Genomic DNA, 25,050 nt, shown 5'->3' with positions numbered 1-25,050 from the left:
TGAAAGGAGGTACTAAATTATGATGCATAGGTTTCTCCTAGATTGACACATTTTTTCTTATTGTGTCCGGGTTGACAACATATACTACATAATCTTTTTATTTTATCAGTCGTATCTATTTTTGTTCTAATACGCGTGCTGTTTAACCATCCTTTTTTCTTTCTTCGCATCTCATCATTGTATCAAACTATGTCCCCTTGATATGGAGGTCAATATCCCTCCATTGCTAGCATTGAGAAGCTTTCGTTATAGACATTCATGACGGCAATGGCCTTGTAAACATCTGATAGATAGCTGTAAGCGTCTTGGCGAGTGTGTGTGTAACGCCTCAGTCTGCTTTCAAGATTATCGACTGACCCCACAAACCAACACGGATGTTTACAACATGCTTTATCCTCACTCACATGCTTTCCGAGAAACTTCCCAAAAGGTCACCCATCCAAATACTACTCCAAGTCAAGCACGCTTAACTATGGAGTCCTTATTTGTTAGGCTACCGAAAAGAAGATGCATCTTGTTTTCGGTAGCATGACCAATAAGAACTCCATAGTTAAGTGTGTTTGACTTGAAGTAGTATTGGGATGGGTGATCTTCTAGGAAGTTTTTCGAAAAACGTGTGAGTGAGCATAAAACATGTGGAAAAGACATGTGTTGGTTTGTGGGGTCAGTCGGTAATCCTGAAAGCAATTTGGGGTGTTACAATTGGTATCAGAGTCAGATTTATCCCAATACAATGTGGTTTGGGGACGAATCAAGCGGAAGATGGTGGGCATGTAACACTCGAGGCAAAGAGGGCGGATAGTGGTTACATGTAACACCCGAGGGTGGGGGAGTGGTTGTTAGTGCATGAGACATGACAATGAGACACTCATAGCAAAAAGAAGATGCATCTTATTAGTATAGGTAGTATCAATTAATCCTTATAAGTTTTCCTTTAACCATGTCGTCTCTTCCCTGCATAACCTCAGAATCCCTCTCATTCCGATGTGAATTCGGGTTTTCCCTAGAAGATGTTAGGAGTGTCTCATTGTCATGCCTCATGCATCGATAACCACTCCCTCACCCTCAGGTGTTACATGCGACGACTCTTCGCCCCCTTCGGCCTCGGGTGTTACATGCCTACCAGCTTCTGCTTGGTTCGTCCCCGAACCACATCGTACTGGGCGAACCAACCTCTGATACCATTTGCAATGCCTCAGTCTGCTTTCAGTATTACCGACTGACCCCATAAACCAACACAGGTCTTTTCAACATGCTTTGTCCTCACTCATACGCTTTCCGAGAAACTTCCTAGAATGTCACCCATCCAAATACTACTCCAAGTCAAACACGCTTAACTATGGAGTTCTTATTTGTTAGGCTACTAAAAACAAGATGCATCTTCTTTTCGGTAGCCTAACCAATAAGAACTTCATAATTAAACGTGCTTGACTTGGAGTAGTATTGAGATGGGTGACCTTCTGGGAAGTTTCTCAAAAAACGTGGGAGTGAGGATAAAATATGTTGAAAAGACCCGAGTTGGTTTTGGGGTCAGTCGGTAATCCTGAAAGCAATTTAGGGTGTTACAATGTGTGCATGCCGCAATGACATGGGAGCAAGGAATACAGAAGTCCTGAAACTTTCCACAGTCGTACCAACTTTTATTTAGTCTGACAGCGTAGGATAAATTTGGTGGTCCATTATTTCCTGTACACTGAAATTTTGCCTACGACGGTCAAAGATTGTAACCGCGTGTGTGCTAACTTTGATAGTTTCCTCTTTCATCACTTTCATACAACATTCATTGAATAATTAACCTGACATTAACACTGCACTCCATCTTTCACCTCTGGTTACGAAGGTCGATGCCAACCTAAAATAGGTTGTTCTGACCAATGCGGTAATTGGTAGATTTCTAATGCCTTTAAATACGTCGTTCATGCATTCCACAAGGTTTGTTGTCATGTTGCCCCATCGACAACCTCTGTCAAATGTCATTGTCCACTGCACTAATGGTATGTTATCCACTCACCTTTCTGCATCTGCATTAGACAATCTAATTTTGTCACGGTAATGTTGAAATGACAGCTAAGTTAGAGCATACCATGCATTCACCATTTTTTTGTGAAGGTTCTTGTCTTTGACTGCACACATGAAGTTTTGTGTGATATGTCTAATGCAATAGGCATGGGTAGAAGGAGGATTATTCAATCAGTTATCATGGTTATTGTAAGCACTCTCAATAGCATCATGTCTATCTGAAATCAAACAGAGATTGACTTGTGGAGCGACATGTGTTCTAAGATGACTAAGGAAGAAAGCCCAACTGTAACACCCCGATAATAATATGGTAATTATTTAAATTAAGTTAATAATATATTTATTAATTTAATTGGATAATTGGATTATTATTATTATTATTTTGGAATTATTGAATTATTATTATTATTGGGATAATAATTATTGGAAAATATATAAGTTGGAATTTAGAAAAATCCCATTTTTGGTAAAAAGGTTATTTTCACGTGAAAAGGAAAAAGAGGCAGAAAAGGGAAAAGGGCAAAAAGCCAGAGAACGAAGGTTGAAGGAAGGAAAAGCTTGGAGCTCAGAGATTGTCGGATTAACTCAGGTAAGGGGGGTTTATCGTCGATTAATGGGTATTATGGGATAACATGTAGTGGGTAGTGATAGACCATTGATTTGACTCTATTCGGAATGATGCATGATGAAATTGTGAACTTTTGGATGAACAAAATTGGATTGTGATTGAGAGGAATTCGTAGGAATTAGATGTAAAAATGTTAGAATTGGTGGAATTGAATAGGGTATGATTCGTGTTAGATGATATGAACGATTACTGTGAAAAATTGGATTGTAGGAGGTTGGAATTGGTAGATCTCGTAGCAGAGAAGACCATAGCAGATCTGGAAATCTGGTTTCTGGTCATACGCGTATGGCACTAGGCAATACGCGTATGAGATGGCCTGGTACGCGTATGGCATTAGGCATTACGCGTATGGATGAGGAAGATGATGTTTGAACGTGGTTTGGTCTCTGTTGGTACGCGTATGGGGAAGTGGTACGCGTAGCATACGCGTATGAGATAGGTGGTACGCGTATGGGATTGGCTGAGAATTGGGCCATACGCGTATGGGACTAGGCAGTACGCGTATGGGCAGGATTGTGATTTTTCTGTGCTGTTGTTGTGCAGTTTTTGGTTGTTCAGCTGAGTAATGTAATTTAGCTGATGTATGATAGAGTAGGGATCATTTCCCGTTGTTTTGAGTAGTATAGGTATTAGTAGAGTGTGCTAATGCTGTGATTTATGATGTGGTATGACATGATATGATTATGTGGTGAATATGTTGATGATGTATGATGATATGCATAATGTGGTGAATGTATCTATCATGTATGAAATTATGAATGGACTGTTTATGGCTTAGAGTGTGAGCATATGTCCATTGTGGATGATTGTTGATGTTTGCATGACTAAGTGATTTAGCTTGCATATTGTGGCCTTTATGGTGGTAGCTAATTCCCATGCTGAGGAATTAGTGAGTGAATCATTGTGGATGATTGTTGATGTTTGCATACTAGGTGATTAGCGTGCATATCATAGCCCTTGGGGTGGTAGCTAATTCCCATGGTGAGGAATTGGTAGTGAGTCACTAGGTCTCAAATGAGTGGGACTAGTGAGCTTGGTAGCCGTACCTGGATTTGGTCGGTGAGGTTGAACTATATGTTCACGAATAGTCGGTACCGCATGCATGGAGTCTCATTGCATAATGTATATATGTATGGCGTATAATATGAATGGATGTATTCCAATATTATACGTGTGTTTTATGGTTGTGTTGAGTTGAGTATGATGATGATGATGATTATGAGTTGATATTGTCGTTGCTGAATATGTGTGATCTGATTAGGGTGATGATATGTGTTAAATTACTTAGCATTACATGATATTTTATAATGCTTATTATATTGATTGAGGAACTCACCCTTACAACTATTTTTCAGGTAACGAGCAGTGATTGAGTAGAAGTTAGTCCTTGGAGTCTAGTGTAGTTCCTTAGTGGGTCATGCTCTGGTAGATGTAACATCGGGACGGGATGTTTTAAATTGTTTTCAGATTTGGTTGTTGAACAACTTTACATGTAATGTCTTACATGTTTTGCATGATTGATTTGATTTCTATCCGCTGCGTATTGTGCAAATGCTTTATGTTTTGAATTAATAAAAGAGCATGACAGTTATTTGGCGAATGGTGTGAAATGATTGTGTGACACCCTTAATTGCATAATTACTCTGATTGATATATTGCTATTTTAATTAAATATTTGGGGTATTTTAGAAGGGTGTTACATTAGTGGTATCAGAGCATAGTCGGTCGAGTCGAGTCGTAATTATTCTGTTCCCCTGTACGGGATAGGTGTTGTGTAACCCTATCAGTACTTATTGTTTTAGCTTGATTGGGTTTTCAGAATAGAGATGGCTGGAAGAGGTAGAGATGATGCTGCGATTGCTGAGGCTCTGGGTATGCTAGCTGGAGTACTTGGAGGGAATCCGAATGTTGTGGGAATGGGAGCTGCTTGTCAGCTGAGTGAGTTCCAGAAGAATAATCCTCCAATGTTCAAGGGAGCATACGATCCAGATGGTGCTCAGAAGTGGTTGAAGGAGATCGAGAGAATCTTCCGAGTGACTGAGTGTGCCGATAACCAGAAGGTCAGGTTCGGTACGCATATGCTGTCAGAGGAAGCAGATGATTGGAGGGTTGCTACCCGCACTGAGTTGGAATCTGCAGGAAATGCTGAGATCACTTGGGCTGTGTTCAGAGAGAGATTCCTGAGGAAGTATTTTCCAGAGGATGTCAGAGGAAAGAAAGAGATAGAGTTCTTGGAATTGAAGCAGGGCAATCGGTCTGTTACTGAGTATGCTGCTAAGTTCACTGAGCTGTCGAAGTATTATACTCCCTATGATGAGGCTACTGGGGAATTTTCAAAGTGTGTGAAGTTTGAGAACGGGTTACGTCCCGAGATCAAGCAGGCTATTGGGTATCAACGGATTAGAGTGTTTTCTGATTTGGTTGACTGTTGCAGGATTTTTGAACAGGATACCAAAGCCAGAGCGGAGAGCTATCAGCAGAGGGTTGATAGGAAAGGCAAGAATCAGAATGATCGTGGGAAACCGTACGCAGCTGGCAAAGGTTTCCAGAGACAGAGTGGGATGAAGAGGCCTAGTGGGGGAGACTCTAGTGCCCCTGCTAAATGTTTCAGATGTGGTCAGGCTGGACATCGTATCCATGAGTGTACCAGTGCTGAGAAGAAGTGTTTCAAGTGTGGCAAAGGTGGTCACTTGGCTGCAGAGTGCCGGTTGAAGACTGTGACTTGTTTCAACTGTGGAGAGTTGGGTCATATCAGTCCACAGTGTCCTAAGCCGAAGAGAGAGAACCAGTCGGGAGGCAAGGTCTTTGCTTTATCGGGTTCTGAGACTTCTGCAGATGATCGTTTGATCCGAGGTACGTGTTATATTAATGGCTTTCCTCTTGTAGCTATTATCGACACAGGTGCGACTCATTCCTTTATATCTTTGGATTGTGCTGTGAAACTTAAGTTAGAGATATCTGAGATGCATGGAAGTATGGTGATTGATACTCCTGCGAAGGGTTCAGTGACTACTACTTCAGTTTGTTTGAATTGTCCTTTGAGTATTTTTGGTAGAGACTTTGGCATGGACCTCGTGTGTCTCCCACTAGTGCAGATTGATGTTATTCTGGGTATGAACTGGTTGGTGTTTAACCGAGTCTATATCAATTGTTTTGATAAGATTGTGATTTTTCCTGGGATTGAGGAAGGGAAGAGTTTGTTTCTATCTGCAGGGCAGGTGAATGAGGCAGTAGCAGATGGGGCAGAGTTGTTTATGCTGTTAGCGACTTTGGAGGCTAAAGATAAACTGGTGATTTGCGATCTAGCCGTGGTGTGTGGACTACAGGCAACTGAATAAAGTAACGATCAAGAATCGGTATCCTTTGCCGAGGATTGATGATTTAATGGATCAGTTGGTTGGTGCGAATGTGTTCAGTAAAATAGATTTGAGATCGGGTTATCATCAGATACGTGTGAAAACTGAGGATATTCAGAAGACTGCTTTCAGAACAAGGTATGGACATTATGAGTATTCTGTAATGCCTTTTGGTGTAACTAATGCGCCTGGAGTATTCATGGAGTATATGAATAGGATTTTCCATCCGTATCTAGACCAGTTTGTTGTGGTGTTTATTGACGATATTTTGGTGTATTCGAAATCTGAAGAAGAGCATGCCGAACATTTGAGGATGGTTTTAAGAGTTCTACGAGAAAAGAAGTTATTTGCTAAACTGTCTAAGTGTGAATTTTGGTTGGAAGAGGTTAGTTTTCTTGGTCACGTGATTTCAAGAGGTGGTGTTGCTGTTGATCCTTCTAAGATAGAAGCGGTATCTAAGTGGGAAGCTCCGAAGTCAGTTCCTGAGATAAGGAGTTTTCTTGGACTTGCAGGTTATTATAGGAAATTCATTGAGGGATTCTCTAAGTTGGCGTTACCATTGACGATGTTGACTAGAAAGGGGCAAGCATTTGTTTGGGACTCAAAATGTGAAGAAGGTTTCCAAGAGTTAAAGAGAAGGTTAACTAGTGCTCCTATTCTGATATTACCGAGTCCGTCGGAATCATTTGAGGTTTACTGTGATGCTTCATTGTTGGGTTTGGGTGGTGTGTTGATGCAGAATAAGCAGGTTATAGCTTATGCTTCGAGACAACTGAGGGTTCATGAGAGGAACTATCCGACACATGATTTAGAGTTGGCAGCTGTGGTATTTGTTCTGAAATTATGGAGGCATTACTTGTATGGGTCAAGATTTGAGGTTTTCAGTGACCATAAAAGTTTAAAGTATTTGTTTGATCAGAAAGAGCTGAATATGAGACAGAGGAGATGGTTAGAATTTCTGAAGGATTATGACTTTGGTTTGAATTACCATCCGGGTAAAGCAAACGTAGTGGCTGATGCGTTGAGTCGGAAATCATTGCATATGTCTATGTTAATGGTTAAAGAATTGGATTTAATTGAGCAGTTTAGAGACTTGAGTTTGGTGTGTGAGAGTACTCACAATAGTGTTAAATTGGGAATGTTGAAGTTAACGAGTGGTATTCTGGATGAGATTAGAGAGGGTCAGAAATCCGATGTGCTTTTGGTTGATAAGTTGACTTTAGTGAATCAAGGTCAAGGTGGTGAATTCAGAGTTGATGAGAATGGTGTTTTGAAATTTGGTAATCGGGTGTGTATTCCGGACGTTACCGAACTTAAGAAGAGTATTCTTGAGGAAGGACATCGTAGTGGCTTGAGTATTCATCCTAGAGCTACGAAGATGTATCATGATTTGAAAAAGTTATTTTGGTGGCCGGGAATGAAAAGAGAAATTGCGAGTTTTGTTTATTCCTGTTTGACTTGTCAGAAGTCGAAGATTGAGCATCAGAAGCCGTCTGGGCTAATGCAACCGTTGGCTATTCCAGAGTGGAAGTGGGATAGTATCAGTATGGATTTTGTTTCTGGTTTGCCGAGGACAAATAAGAATTTTGAAGCTATTTGGGTGATTGTGGATAGATTGACGAAGTCGGCTCATTTCATTCCGATCAGAATGGATTATCCGTTAGAGAGATTAGCCGAGTTGTATATTGAGAAGATTGTAAGTTTGCATGGTATTCCGTCTAGTATTGTTTCGGACAGAGATCCTAGATTTACATCGAAGTTCTGGGAAGGTTTGCAGAGGGCTTTGGGAACTAAGCTGAGATTGAGTTCTGCATATCATCCGCAGACTGATGGTCAGACTGAGAGGACCATTCAGTCATTAGAGGATCTTTTGAGAGCTTGTGTTTTGGAAAAGGGAGGCGCTTGGGATTGTTATTTGCCTTTGATTGAGTTTACCTACAACAATAGTTTTCATTCGAGCATTGGTATGGCTCCGTTTGAAGCTTTGTATGGTAGGAGATGTCGGACACCTTTATGTTGGTATGAGTCCGGTGAGAGTGCTGTGGTTGGACCGGAAATTGTTCAACAAACTACGGAAAAGATCAAGATGATTCAGGAGAAGATGAGAATTGCTCAGAGTCGTCAGAAGAGTTATCACGACAAGAGGAGGAAGTCACTTGAGTTCCAAGAGGGAGATCATGTGTTTCTTCGTGTTACTCCGATAACTGGTGTTGGTCGAGCTTTGAAGTCGAAGAAGTTAACACCTCGATTTATTGGTCCTTATCAGATTTTGGAGAGGATAGGGGAGGTAGCCTATCGTATCGCTTTACCGCCGTCGCTTGCGAATTTGCATGAGGTTTTTCATGTGTCTCAGCTGAGGAGGTACATTCATGATCCGTCGCATGTGGTCCAAATAGATGATGTACAGGTGAGAGATAACCTGACTGTTGAAACATCACCTATGAGGATTGAGGATCGAGAGTTGAAGCAGTTGCGGGGTAAAGAGATTGCCTTGGTGAAGGTAGCTTGGGGAGGACCAGCGGGTGGTAATGTGACTTGGGAACTGGAGAGTAAGATGAAGGAGTCTTACCCAGAGTTGTTCGCTTGAGGCACGTTTTCGAGGACGAAAACTCTTTTAGTGGGGGAGAGTTGTAACACCCCGATAATAATATGGTAATTATTTAAATTAAGTTAATAATATATTTATTAATTTAATTGGATAATTGGATTATTATTATTATTATTTTGGAATTATTGAATTATTATTATTATTGGGATAATAATTATTGGAAAATATATAAGTTGGAATTTAGAAAAATCCCATTTTTGGTAAAAAGGTTATTTTCACGTGAAAAGGAAAAAGAGGCAGAAAAGGGAAAAGGGCAAAAAGCCAGAGAACGAAGGTTGAAGGAAGGAAAAGCTTGGAGCTCAGAGATTGCCGGATTAACTCAGGTAAGGGGGGTTTATCGTCGATTAACGGGTATTATGGGATAACATGTAGTGGGTAGTGATAGACCATTGATTTGACTCTATTCGGAATGATGCATGATGAAATTGTGAACTTTTGGATGAACGAAATTGGATTGTGATTGAGAGGAATTCGTAGGAATTAGATGTAAAAATGTTAGAATTGGTGGAATTGAATAGGGTATGATTCGTGTTAGATGATATGAACGATTACTGTGAAAAATTGGATTGTAGGAGGTTGGAATTGGTAGATCTCGTAGCAGAGAAGACCATAGCAGATCTGGAAATCTGGTTTCTGGTCATACGCGTATGGCACTAGGCAATACGCGTATGAGATGGCCTGGTACGCGTATGGCATTAGGCATTACGCGTATGGATGAGGAAGATGATGTTTTGAACGTGGTTTGGTCTCTGTTGGTACGCGTATGGGGAAGTGGTACGCGTAGCATACGCATATGAGATAGGTGGTACGCGTATGGGATTGGCTGAGAATTGGGCCATACGCGTATGGGACTAGGCAGTACGCGTATGGGCAGGATTGTGATTTTTCTGTGCTGTTGTTGTGCAGTTTTTGGTTGTTCAGCTGAGTAATGTAATTTAGCTGATGTATGATAGAGTAGGGATCATTTCCCGTTGTTTTGAGTAGTATAGGTATTAGTAGAGTGTGCTAATGCTGTGATTTATGATGTGGTATGACATGATATGATTATGTGGTGAATATGTTGATGATGTATGATGATATGCATAATGTGGTGAATGTATCTATCATGTATGAAATTATGAATGGACTGTTTATGGCTTAGAGTGTGAGCATATGTCCATTGTGGATGATTGTTGATGTTTGCATGACTAAGTGATTTAGCTTGCGTATTGTGGCCTTTATGGTGGTAGCTAATTCCCATGGTGAGGAATTAGTGAGTGAATCATTGTGGATGATTGTTGATGTTTGCATACTAGGTGATTAGCGTGCATATCATAGCCCTTGGGGTGGTAGCTAATTCCCATGGTGAGGAATTGGTGAGTGAGTCACTAGGTCTCAAATGAGTGGGACTAGTGAGCTTGGTAGCCGTACCTGGATTTGGTCGGTGAGGTTGAACTATATGTTCACGAATAGTCGGTACCGCATGCATGGAGTCTCATTGCATAATGTATATATGTATGGCGTATAATATGAATGGATGTATTCCAATATTATACGTGTGTTTTATGGTTGTGTTGAGTTGAGTATGATGATGATGATGATTATGAGTTGATATTGTCGTTGCTGAATATGTGTGATCTGATTAGGGTGATGATATGTGTTAAATTACTTAGCATTACATGATATTTTATAATGCTTATTATATTGATTGAGGAACTCACCCTTACAACTATTTTTCAGGTAACGAGCAGTGATTGAGTAGAAGTTAGTCCTTGGAGTCTAGTGTAGTTCCTTAGTGGGTCATGCTCTGGTAGATGTAACATCGGGACGGGATGTTTTAAATTGTTTTCAGATTTGGTTGTTGAACAACTTTACATGTAATGTCTTACATGTTTTGCATGATTGATTTGATTTCTATCCGCTGCGTATTGTGCAAATGCTTTATGTTTTGAATTAATAAAAGAGCATGACAGTTATTTGGCGAATGGTGTGAAATGATTGTGTGACACCCTTAATTGCATAATTACTCTGATTGATATATTGCTATTTTAATTAAATATTTGGGGTATTTTAGAAGGGTGTTACACCAACCACCAGCGATTTCACCTTCAACCCGAGCAAATGTAATGGGAAATACATTATTGTTGACGTCTTGTGCAACAACCATAAGCAAGGTGCCCTTGTATTTTTCGTATAACCATGTTCCATCAATTTGAATAATAGGTTTGCAGAATGAAAAACCTTTGATGCATGGTTGAAACTCCCAAAAGAGGCGGTGAAAAATTCTATTTCCAGCAACACAAGTTTCGTCTGGCGTAAATGCTGGCAATGTCTCTATAATGGCAACAGTTCCCGGTGCGTATGTTTTAAGTGCCCTTAAAAACCGTGACAATTCTTTGTATGAATCCTCCCAATTGTCGAATACTTGTTCAATAGTCTTCGTTCTTGCAATCCATGCTTTCTTGTAAGAGAGGGTATAATTATATCTTATGACAATATGAGATATTATTATACTCACCTTCACATATGAGTCTTTGTTAACAAGCGGCAAAATGTCTTAACATATCAATTCAGCGCTTAATTTTTGGTGATCCTGTATAATATTAGTGGCAATCCAACTGTGAGGTGGGTCTATAGAAGCTATCTCCTAAGAATCACTTCTCTTCCTGTGAGATTCAGCCAACGAGAACTTGCAAAGGATGTTACGACATTCAATGACATACCTTCTCGAATTAGTTTGTTTCACAGTGAAATTAGCAAAGTTATCCATGTGAATTTTTTTGATAGCTCGCACATATTCTTATTTAGTACAAAATGTGTCTCTCACTTTTAACTCATCCTCTGACCGTGGATACTGGTTGTAAAAAACACTTTAGGATATGTCATTGTCATGCAAGTCCATGTTTTTCATATGTTGAGGCGGATGGAGGTAATGACGTTGGATGGTCGTCATCTTCAATGTTGTTGTTCAACATATGATCGACCTGTGTCTCGGTTTCTTCTTATTCTTCATCAACGATGTTGACTTCTGCTTCTGCTTCTAGGTCGGCTTCATCTGAGTCTTCTGAATCAAATTCATCAAATTCGGCTTGATTAGTTATCTGAGATTGTTGTGATGGTCTACTTTATTGGAGATTAATATATAACTCAGTAGAGTTGTAACCAGAATGGTCGTGACTAACAAACATATATTCGACATCTTCATTGTCTCGCACCTTTAGTGGGTAAAATTTACATTGATTGTTTTCGAAATAAATTAGATTCTGGTACGTGATTTGTGACACAAGACAAAATCATAGACATGATTCTATTCATTTTTTCAAATGCAAGAAATTTGTATTTCTCTTGATTTTAAATCGGATAGTATCGATGTTTCAAAAACTAAACTCGTATACATCACACTCATATGTCTCACCGTTGCAGCGAGCATTGATAATATATTTAGGTGCATATGTCATAGTAAGATAATGAAGTTGTGTAGGTTTAAGTAAGAGTATGAATTTGTGGTGGTATGAGGAAGAGTGTTAATAGAAGAACGTGGCATGCATGCAAGAGCTAGCGTTATTCCATTTGGCGTCTGCTTTGGAATTTTGAACATAGGCACTAGTCCATATGGCGCCTTCTATGCATGCCCTCGAGATTCTGCACTGCATGCAATATCCATCCAACCTAGTGAAAGAACCATGCATGCAAGACCTAACACGATATAGTCATGCAACTAGACACCTAGGAAGGCGCCAATCCATATGGCGCTAGCATGTAAAATAGAATAAGAAGTTACAGTTGGGGGTCCATTTGTTTGCTTAGCTTTATAGCTCTTTGTGTAAAAATGCACACAAATACACATTTACATTTTCTGGATGGGTTGTTTTGCTCCAAGAATTGGGTTGGTACAGACTATCGTCCCTAGCGCCTGTTAACCACAACTCATTCACATTCCCGTACGCACAAAAGTAAGTTCTTAACAATGAACTATATTTACTTATTTTACCGATTATTATCTCTAAATAATATATTTACTTTTTTGGTGCAGATGGTCGACATGTGGTATGAGTTACAACAGATGTCCTAGACATTGTATTACCCAGTATCGCAATCTCTTGGATCACCTTCGACCAGCAAATGTATTGCCATTAACCTAATTAATTCATAATAATTTATTTATTAATATCATCCATTTTATAATCTAATATATTTTCACATTTCAGTTCATTTGGCATCCTTATCTAAACTTGGATCATGACCATGAAATCAACGAACAAGATGCAACCGTTTGGACTGCATGCACACCAATCATAAGATTCATCACTGTGGAGATGCACCATAGTGATCGTGTTAAACTGCAGTTTGGTATGCTTCAACACATCCCAGATCCCCCGAAAAACCTAGGAGAATGGCATCTACGAAAAGTTAACGATCAATGGAACTTTAACCCTTGGCAAAGCTTCGCTAGATCCGAGAGTCGAAAATGGAAGCACCGGCAAGACCATGTCTTAACTGACGTTGTGATGTCAACCGAAGAAAAATCAACTCGTAATTATATGGTTTGGTACTGATCAGTTGGATTTGAGTTCCTCGCCAAGGATATGTACCTATACGACCCATGCATGGCCCCTCAAATCCTCAAACACCTGGGGTGAATCATCAACGGGGGTTAGGGCCACGCGTTCGGGTAGCTAGGGGATGTGGTACCGGAGATCGGTTAGGTCATCCCGGTCAATGACATTAGTCTTTTTGGTTATCGTATGTAAACGCATATTAATATTAATATCAATTTGTCTGATTTCGACTTTTATCTATATATACATTGTTTTTCAAAAAAAAAAAATACACAACACACACAGGTGCCAGATCAATTGGCGCATCCTTTAAAACTGTACACACATGCGCCAATTGGATTGGCAGTACTAGATGCATAAGCGAATCCATTTTACGCCACTTCATCTGACGTCACCTCTTCAAAGTGGAGTATTTTTGAAATTAAATTGAAAAATGGATTTTTTTGAGATTTAAAAAAAAATTATTTAAATAAAAAATTCAAAAATATGATACTCCTATATTACTAATAATAATTATATAATTATGTGTCATTCATTTCACAAATATGAAGTGTCACTCATATTAATGTGCTCGGACGGTATCTTACTTAAAGAGATGAACAATGTTACCTTAAATGGATTTTAGAGGCCTACAATTTGTTCTTTTCAAATAACTACGTCTATAAAAAAGATGCTTATGCGTTTAAACAAAATGTACGACTGCATGAATTAAAAACACTTAATTTCCAATCCTAACATAAGTTTTAAATTATAGAATTAATTCATTTTCAGTAATATATAGGTAAAGTTTGTTAGATGATATTTTAGTATTTCTCCTAAAATTCACTTATATTTAAATAAATGAATGGTGAACAAACTATACATTTATTCCTTTTTGTATTCTTTTTGCAGTGTGTGTGCAACCATTTAATAATTATTTTAAGAATAGTGGAAGTTTGTTATTATTCTCTCTTCTCTCTCTTGTTTGTTTCATTGTTCATCTTTATCATCTTGTGCATCAACAATTGGTATCTACAGTTCCGGTTCAGATCCACAAGGAAACACGAGTGAAACGGTAAGGCGTTGTGTGATTGATTTCTGTTCGGAGAATTTGTGTTGAATTTCTGTTCAGAATTGTAACAGAATCACATATATTGATTCTACGAGATTGGGAAACATTATGTTTAGATGAGATCTGAGTGTTTTGTAGAAGATTGAAGATGAATGAAAATGGAGATCTGAGTACCAAGCTTCCAGTATTTGATGGCAAGTATTAGAATCGTTGGATTATTCTGATGTGTATGTTGTTTGGAGCTCAATATATTCTTGATCTCAGCAGCGACGATTACATTCAGGTTGCACTTCCAGAAAATGCAACAGATGCATAGAGAAATGCTCAACGTGATATGAGGAAGAAGGATCATAAGGCTTTATTCTACATCCATCAGTGTGTGGATGTGAACGTTGAAGGTGTGAAAAACACAAGAAATAAGGGGGGGGGGGGGTGAATTGGGTTTTACAAGCAAAATATTTTTCCAAAATAAGAACACCACTAACAAGTTAATAATGAAGAGATAAAAACACAAGTATTTTTATCCTGGTTCGCTTGAAACTCAAAGTTAATCCGGTCTACCCGCCAAAGTGATTTTGCCTTAAACACAAGGACTTAATTCATTATAATCAAAAGATTACAACAAACACAAAGAATAACCTTCTTTGTCTTCTCAATGATCCAACTAAACATTAGTCTTCTTAAGGACTCACAAAGAGAAACCTTCTTTGTCTTCTCAAGGATAGCCTCCTTAAGGAATAAAAAAATAGTTTGAAGAATATTTTGTGTGTTACAATATGCTTCTACACAAGCAGATTTTACACAAATAAATAACAAACACTTAAAGAAAAATTATGTACAAAAGAATGATAGTTTTTCACAAAGAAAATAACTTGTCAAAATATTTGTATAACCGACATTTTTCTTCAAGTCTCCAAGCCATACTTATAAAGCATAAGCATACGACCGTTAGAGGGCAAAATAAGTGGTTGCCCACTACTGGATGGGAAAACAATGATATTGCGGACTGTCCTTTCGCCCACAAAATCAATGACATGTATGATGTATAATACTGTCTTTTCCCACGAAACACATGTAGTGAAAAGGATGTTCGATTTGTACTATGTATTATTTGATCACATTCCCATTATGATCTTATCTTCAAGTTCATTGGCTTCTGATGAAAGTTGATGAAGCATGAACGAAGAAACTTAAAGTTGGATATAAAAAAAACTTCCGAGTCTTTGGTCAGAACCTTGGTGTAAGACCCCAATTTTGTCCCTAAGATCCCTCATGGCATCATAACATTGCATTTGGCATTGCCTCAAGGATCATAAGCATCTTGGTTCCCCTTGCCTTTGGGTGGGACTCCTTGTGAGTGGTTTGAGATCACCAAGCATGTTTGAATTGTATATCATTGCTTTTCTTATTTTATTTACTAACCAAAAGCACAAAAATATGTCACTAACATCTTTTGTTTGTAGCTTGAGCAATCACAAGGTCAAAAGCTTCAAGGAGATCATTGGTACAAAGACATGGTCAAGAGGAAATGATAGCAAGCATGGTAATGGTTCCCAAAGCTCTTATCCATCAAATATGCCCCCCCCCCCAGCATCTCAATTCATCATTTTTATCAAAGCAAGTCAAAGGGTTTGAGGTTGGTTCCCCAAAGAAACCCTAATTCATCTGTGCACCACAATGCCTTGCTCTTGAAGCAACCTCAACCCATGATCAAATACAATCAAGGGAAGTTCTTTAATTCATCATTTCATGCATATTTGAACTTATTTGAGTGTCCTCAATCATCAATTCCTCAAGATATGAGTCATGGACTTGAGAAGTTGATCAGTCAATTCATCTCATTATTTTGAAATGCACTAAGACCTAACTTTTTATGTGTTGGTCAAATGGAGATGGTTCCAAAAGAAAAAATGTTCTTACGGACAATATGAATAACTTTCATGTTCATAAAAAATTTATTTGAAGCTTGGAAGGCCCTCTGTCATTCCAATACATTATAGGTTATTTTGACTGAAACCCTAATTTTAGGTCAGTTCCCAAGGACATAACTCCTTCATTTTTTATGATCTTGAGGTGGGATCAAATGAAATGGAAAGCTTAAGATGTATAATTCAAATGTTATGTTTAGAAAAATTTCAAAATCCCAAAGGAAATACATGTGATAATGCAAGACATTATAGGTCATTTTGGACCAAAAGCATTAAAAGGCAAAAAAGTCCAACTTCAAGTGCCCATAACTTCTTCATAAAAATTCCCAATGATGCAAAATGTAAGTCTATTTTGATTGTCTTGAAAAGATCTACAACTTTTATGTAGGAGGTTTTTTCATTTGAGGCTTGCATCATCAAAACAGAAGGGCTTGAACATTGGCCAAATTTGGAAACTTTGCATTGACATGTCTTGCATATCACACTTTAAACTCAAATTTCATAAATTTCCACACTCCAAATGGATTTTTTCCCAACATAACAATTGTTCCTTACATCAAGACCTTTCTAAGCATTACTCACATGATCATGTTTGGATTTTCTAAATAGTATTTTCGAAGAGGTGAAGGTTCAGGTTCAATTGTGGAATTCATGTTGAAATCTTGATGTACAAGCAAATTCAAAGAAAACTACACGTCCAAACCTTTGGCATCTGGGTTCAGCTTGCAATTGGCATTGTTTTTGGGCCTTGTGCATGATCATGCAAGCCCATGCAAGGATTATCCAATCTCATGCACACGGCTTTGTTCATCAATTCCTTGCCACTCTCTCTATAAATAGAGACCTTATGCCATTCAAAAAGGGGCCCTGGTTCAACCTGAAATGCTGCAGAATTCTCTTCATAACCATCACCAAAGGAATTTTCACTTTTCTCTAAAAAATTCAGATATGAATTTCAACTTCCTTGGTTGATTTTCAGACCTATAATTCCTCAGTCTTGCTTCCTCTTCATCACTAGATCTCATTGCAAGCATTGGTTGTGAAGAATCGTGCTCTCAAGACCTGCATTTCAAAGGTGGATAACATAACTTTTCCTCTTCGAAACTCTTTGATCCTTGCTTATTTCTTGTGTTTCTTGGTCTGGCTGAAGTCCTCTCAATAGAGGCATTTGATTTGTGCTTTCAATTTTGCAAAAACATGAAGTTCATGATGAACACCATCATACTTCCAGCTCTGATTTCTCCATTTATAGGGATCTAGAGTGGAAGTGCATGGTATAGGAGTGATGTACATCACTTCCTCTTTCGATTGGTATATAGATCGCTCCATTTGGTTGAGATTGCCATGTCTGCAATTCTCACAGGAACTGGAGGTCTCACCGGAGAAGACGGTGGCTCCGGTGGCCGTCCCAACTCCAGATCTAATCTGGATCGTTCATTCACGTTTCCAAATTCAATCCCGTGTGTCCAATGTTATGACTCGTTTTATGGCACGGTGCGCTTCAGTTGACCAAGGCTCATGGTAGGCGCGCGCGTCATGACCTCATGATCTGCCAGCTCAATTAATGAGCTCAGATCAAACGGTCCGCGTTTTTTCCAATTTCTATTTTCTGTTTTTATTTCCATTTTATTTTCTTTAATTCCATTTTATTTCAAAAATCAATATCTCTTTCAATTTTTTATCCAAAAATTATGGGACCAATTGCATTAGTCTCCAAATAATTTCTAGTTTCTATTTCTGATTTTTAATATTTTTTATTTTGTCATTTGATATTTTTTGTGAATTTTCTCTTTTCTAGTTATTTTTAATTCATTTTAAATAGTTTTTGATATTCAAAAAATACAAAAATATTTTCCTAACCTATTTGAATGATGATGAATCTATGAAAAATACTCTCATCAATTTTTAAATTGATTTGAGATTTATTTGAGATTTTATTCAATTAGGTTATTTTTATTCATTTTTAATTGATTAAAAATGTTTCTGACTTTTAAAAATGCTGAAATTTTTTGTCAAACTTTGTTTGACCTTGTTGAACTTAGGATAAATTACTTGGACCTTTCAAGGTTGATTTGAGGTGATTTTGAAGTTTGACCTTTCCATTATTTTTAATTTAAGTTTATTTTAATATTAAAAATGCCAAAAATATTATGCTTATTGTTTGATCTCCAATCTTCATCTCATTTATGATATATCATTGTTTGACTTTGACTTTCAATGTCATTTGGTCAATACATATGGATTGGTACATATTATTTCATCTTATGCATTTTGATCTTTCCATTTCCTTATCCTTTCTTCATCTTCCTCTTCATCTTCTTCTTCTTCTTTCTTTTTGATCAATGAGTTGAAGGTTGATAAGTTAGCATTGATTAGGGAGACTTAATCTTCCTTGATTCAAATCTAATTCATCTTGATCAATTGATCAAGTGAATGACTTTGCATTAAGGATAGGTTGTCTTCTAAATCATGCAAAAGGCTTAAACCAATACAAGATCAATTTTCTTTTTTCTTTTTGGCATGGCAAGTTGTTGGAACTTGGTTCACTAATCAAGGCTTCTAACTTGTGTTGTTGCCTACATTATTATTGACCGGCCTCAGATAGTTGTGACTTCTACATGAGTCCAATTACGATTGCTTAACATAGCGCTAAATTTTCCTTATGGCACACTAACTACTAACACTAACTATTGACAATTAACATTTAATTTTTGCTCTTTACTTTTATGCAATTTACTATTCTTGCACATATTATCCATTTGCTTTTCTCTTTGCTCACTTGAGCACATGTTTATGTTAATGCCATTTGCCTTTTGCTCACTTGAGCACATAATTTTGTATATATTATTATGCTTGTGTTTTGTTTTGATTGTTGTGAACCAAATGCAAAGAAATGGACTTAGTTTCTAGGACTTTCCCTATGCAAAGAATGGAGAATTGGACTTAGATTCTAGGACTTTCCTTATGCAAAATTGGAGTAAATGGACCTTAATGAAGAAGATGGATTAGAAGGACCAAATCTCTAAACTCACTCTTGTCCATTCTTGATTTACTTCATGGAACTTTTGATGTGTGTGTTTTTGTGCTAGGGAATTCTACTTGAGCTTAATTGGAGGACCATTGCCATGATCATTCAAAGTGAAAGATACAAGACACATTGAGGATCTCTTATGAGACTTGTTTGATTGCTTATGCTTTGTGATTGCTTATTCCAAAGGATGGGAGCTACTTGGATCATCAATATGATATCAAGAGAGGAACTCCTTGTGTGGTTTTGTTCTCTTTCCCCTCACCTCTTGTATGTTTAGGACTTAGCCCTTCTTCTTCTTCTCTCCACTCTAACCCAAGTCAAAACTCTTTGTGAAAACATTTAACCATTGTTTTTAAACATTAGAAACCTAAGCCTTATGCTTTTGATTTTCAAACTTTATTTTCATAACACTTATTTTGAATTGAACTTTTAAGTCAACTTTGACCATTTTTGTATATACTTCTAATTGGTAAATATAACCCATTCAAATGTCTTTTGTGGTTCCAATGGCCACTTTCTTAATCAAAATCTTTCATAACCTTTAGCTATTAGGTTTGAGTTATCCTTGTGGTAGATGTAATACTCACCTATATCCTTAGTGATGGACAATAAGTCTTCCATGCTTATTATAGGGTTAACCCCTCACTAGCATGTTGAAGCTATCCTCACATGGTGGATTTGTGGTTTGGTTGAGTTTTCTCCCTTTGATAACAAAAGACCTTAAGACTTTTGGACCAATCAATTCACCCATTTGTTTTGAGATTTTTACCCCGAACTACGAGGTTTTGATCCTAATCTTTTTTTTTAAGATGGTACGTAGGCAATGGGTTTATCCATCCAAACACAAAAAATGTAAATAACTTGTACATTCTCTTCTCATCTCTTCAATCATGTTTGCACAAACAAAATTTTCCACAAAACAAACAACCTTCACAACAAGTATGAAAAGGGCTCCCTAGGAGTACCTAGGATGTTTTGGGTGCCTAACACCTTCCCATTGCATAACCAACCCCCTTACCCAAATCTCTGTTTCTTTTACTAGTTTTTGTTAAAAACTATTAGGTTTTTGTTCGCTTTCTAACCATTCCTTTGGATAAATAGAAGTGCGGTGGCGACTCGACTTGTATGATTTACCTTGGATTTAGTCAATATCTCTAATGGTAACGAATACCCCGCTACAGAAAAGTGGCGACTCTGCTGGGGATAATTTGCCTAGTGGGTTTTGCCAACTTTTCATGCTTGCTATATTGTATTGTTTTGTGACATATTTTTATGCAATTTGGGATTACTGTATTGCATGTAATGATTGAATTGCTTGATATTAATTCCTTGTATGCTTGGTGATCTTTGTGAGATGAGTTCTATACCCGGACTCGAGTGCACTTAGGATAGGAGAATGGCGTAGTCTTGTTGACTTGTGTGGAGTTATTCCTTAGCAAGTTAACTTGCAAGTCCATTCACTTGGTGGAGGTCATGTTGGGATCAATAATGTCACACAAGTAAGTTGTGGTTAGACATTACTCTTTCCAATATGGGCCTTAGAAGCCAAGGACCTTAGTTTACCAAGTCCATCTTGGCCTATTTTTAGGATGTAGTGTGAAAGTCGTTCAAGTGTAATATTTGATACGATTGTTACGCGATACTACACTCATAAGAGTCTCTCTTGAGAATATTTTTGGAATACGAGTAGTCGTTTATCCGATAATATCCGAAAGATGGGATGATGACTATGGGAACCTCTTGTAGAACATGTTTGGCAGGTTAAAACCCTAGTACACTCCCTTTGGGTGGTTCTTAACCGAGACTCCATGCTCGTGACTTGCAACAAACCCTTGATTCATGGTTGATCCATTCATGTATCCTTAATATCAATGGAACTTGGGTGTTGATAAGGTGTAAACCATAATCCACCAAAATGGATGATTGATATTAAGGATGATATGATCCATCCATGACCTTTGTTTGGTGTGCTTTGCTTGATCCTTGAGTGTGATTGTTGCATTCATGCATTCATGCACTCATTTGCATCCATACCATCAATAATGAAGAAAAAATTTCAAGGAACTTAAGGGGTTTATTTGCAAAATTTTCAGACATGGAAAGACAAAGAAGGAATACAAAGAAGTACAGCTTCAGGCAACCGGATTTGAAAGAGTTAAGGAATTTGACATCCTATGTATTAGATCCTTTGGGTTTCAAAGCTCGCTTTGGGAAGCTTCTTCCTCTTCTGACTACTCAGGTGGATGAAGGGTTTATGAGTGTATTGGTGCAGTTTTATGATCCTTTGTACCGTTGCTTCACGTTTCCGGATTTCCAGCTTTTGCCTACCCTTGAGGAGTATGCCTATCTTGTGGGCATACCTATCCTAGACCAGTTTCTGTTCAGTGGCTCAGAGAGTATTCCTACTTCTCAAGAGATAGCTGACATGTTGCACATAGATGAATCTTTGGTTGGTGCTCATATGGCTACCAAAGGTGGAATTCAAGGTCTTCCTTCTGAGTTCCTCATTGCTCAAGCTACTATATATGGGAAGGCCATGAGTGAGGGTGCCTTTGAAACCATATTTGTACTTTTTATTTATGGATTGGTATTATTCCCCAACATCGACAAGTTTGTGGATGTGAACGCTATTAGGATTTTCTCTACTCTTAATCCCGTTATGACTCTGTTGGGTGATACCTATTTCTCTTTGCATATGAGGAATGCAAAGGGTGGTGGCGTCATTATGTGTTGTTTGCCTCTGTTGTATAAGTGGTTTATTTCTCACTTACCGCAGACGGTCGCCTTCAAGGAGAACAAGGGATGTCTACGGTGGTCCACGAGACTCATGTCTCTCACTAATGATGATATCTCTTGGTACAACCGTGTGTATGATGGTGTGCAGATTATTGACTCTTATGGTGAATTCTCCAATGTACCTCTTCTTGGTACATGTGGTGGGATTAACTACAACCCTGTTCTGGCACGTCGTCAGCTTGGGTTCCCCCTAAAGGATAAACCCAATAACATTTTGTTAGAGGGTGTGTTCTTTCAGGAGGGTAAAGATCCCCAAAACTTGAAGGGCAAAATGGTCCGCGTCTGGCGCAAGATTCATAGGAAAGGAAGGAATGAGTTGGGTCCTAAGATTTGTGTTGCTATGGAGCCTTACACTGCTTGGGTTAGGAAGAGAGCGTCTGAGTATCTCATTCCTTACGAGTATCCGAGACCTACACCTTTGGTTATGGTTGGGCCTTCAACCCTCCCTAACCAAGGAGTAGAGGAGTTGAGAGACGAAGACTGATCACGTGCCTGGATCCGTGAAAGGGAAGAGTTGCTTCAGCAGATCAAGGAGAAGGATGCTTTGATAGAGTACCTCGAACACCAGGTTATTGATGATCCTGATGATGCATGGACTTCTCTACTTCCTCAGTCTTCCAAGTTTTGGAAAAGGAAGTACGATCGACTCGCCAAGGAGAAGGCGGATATGGAGGCAGCCTACGAGAGAGAGGTGAAGAGGCTTCGTGCATCTTATCTTCCTGTGTCCCGAGCTTTAGATGATTGTTTCTAGGGATCCATAGGATGACTATTTTCCTTTTCTCTTGTATATGATTGACAATGCTGTACTTCTTTCTCGATATTATTTGATGAGATATTTCCATACGTGATAAATGTTTAATATTTCCAAAACTTGCGAATAAAACCCTAGAGTTCCTTTGAAATAAATAAAAAACAAATCATATGCATAAACATTGCATGCATCATGTGCATAAGCAGGTTTTGTTCCCGGCTTCTTGTCCTGTGGTCTAACTCTGTGTTCTTCATTTATTTTGAAGACAAGCTGACTCACCGGTACTACACCAGAGCCAACATTTCAAGACTGATGGATCACCTGGAACAAGAGAACCGCGAGTTGAAAGAGGAAGTGGCCAGATTAAGTGCCTTGATGGAATCATTCTTGGCTGCTCAGAGCCAGTCTTCTCCGACACCTTCAACTCCTCCCCAGAGGACAGTCATCTCTGAGATTGTCTCCTCGACGGTGCCTGCAGTCAGTGCACACTTTGTTCCAACGGCCATGCCAGCCGGGTTCCCGTGGGGGATGCCTCCCAATTTCATGCCTGAGGGTCCTGCTCCTACCTTTGCTTCTATGTCGGCATCTAGCCCGATCCTTGCGGTTCCTCCTCCTGTCGTACATACTATGCCCAGAGTAGACGATACCATCTATCATTCTGAGCCATCTGAAGGCCCAGATGTCTATGAGAAGATGGACGCTATGAACGATCAATTTCTTGAGCTTCGCAAGGAATTGAAAACTCTCAGAGGGAAGGATCTTTTCGGCAAGTCTGCTGCCGAACTTTGCTTGGTCCCCAATGTGAAGATCCCGGTGAAATTCAAGGTCCCTGACTTTGAAAAATACAAGGGAAATACTTGTCCTCTCAGCCACCTAGTCATGTATGCCAGAAAGATGTCGACTCAGACCGACAATGACCAATTGCTCATCCACTACTTTCAGGACAGTCTGTCCGGTGCCGCTCTGCGTTGGTATATGGGTTTAGACAGCGCGAACATCCGATCCTTCGACGACCTTGGCGAGGCCTTCGTCAAGCAGTACAAGTACAATGTGGATATGGCTCCCGATAGGGATCAATTGAGGGACATGTCCCAGAAGGACAAGGAAACATTTAAAGAATACGCCCAGAGGTGGCGAGAGTTAGCAGCACAGATCGTGCCTCCGCTGGAAGAGAAAGAGATGACTAAGATCTTTTTAAAGACCTTAAGTTCTTTTTATTATGAGCGGATGATCGCTAGCGCTCCTTCTGACTTCACCGAGATGGTGAATATGGGGATGCGTCTAGAAGAAGGGGTTAGAGAAGGACGTCTAACCAGAGAAGAAGGCTCTTCTGCCAAACGTTATGGGGAATTTGCAAAGAAGAAAGATGGAGAGGCACATGCTGTGACCTCCCATGTGAAACCAAGAAGACCCTCTATGAAGAGGAAGACTGTGCGTCCTATTAGAAACCAGCACCAGGTGGCTCATATAGCACCTGTTTTCAGAGGCAATCAACAGTACCAGCAACATAACAACAATCAGCAACCACATCCGCAATATCAACATCAGCAACACCGACCGCAGCAGCAGGCATACCAGCCTCGAAACAGTAATCAAACCAGTACGAGTTACGAGAGGAAAAGGGTCACCTTCGATCCTATTCCAATGACATATGCAGAATTATATCCCTCTTTGATAGAGAGGAAGTTGATTACCCCAATTTTGTCCCTAAGATCCCTCATGGCATCATAACATTGCATTTGGCATTGCCTCAAGGATCATAAGCATCTTGGTTCCCCTTGCCTTTGGGTGGGACTCCTTGTGAGTGGTTTGAGATCACCAAGCATGTTTGAATTGTATATCATTGCTTTTCTTATTTTATTTACTAACCAAAAGCACAAAAATGTGTCACTAACATCTTTTGTTTGTAGCTTGAGCAATCACAAGGTCAAAAGCTTCAAGGAGACCATTGGTACAAAGACATGGTCAAGAGGAAATGATAGAAAGCATGGTAATGGTTCCCAAATCTCTCGTCCATCAAATATGCCCCCCCAGCATCTCAATTCATCATTTTTATCAAAGCAAGTCAAAGGGTTTGAGGTTGGTTCCCCAAAGAAACCCTAATTCATCTGTGCACCACAATGCCTTGCTCTTGAAGCAACCTCAACCCATGATCAAATACAATCAAGGGAATTTCTTTAATTTATTATTTCATGCATATTTGAACTTATTTGAGTTTCTTCAATCATCAATTCCTCAAGATATAAGTCATGGACTTGAGAAATTGATCAGTCAATTCATCTAACTATTTTGAAATGCACTGAGACCTAACTTTTTATGTGTTGGTAAAATGGAGATGGTTTCA

Source organism: Lathyrus oleraceus, chromosome 5 (genome assembly GCF_024323335.1).
Source record: "Lathyrus oleraceus cultivar Zhongwan6 chromosome 5, CAAS_Psat_ZW6_1.0, whole genome shotgun sequence".
NCBI classification, from domain to species: Eukaryota; Viridiplantae; Streptophyta; class Magnoliopsida; order Fabales; family Fabaceae; genus Lathyrus; species Lathyrus oleraceus.
The sequence above is the reverse complement of the archived record's forward strand: the minus strand, read 5'-3'. Positions refer to the sequence as shown.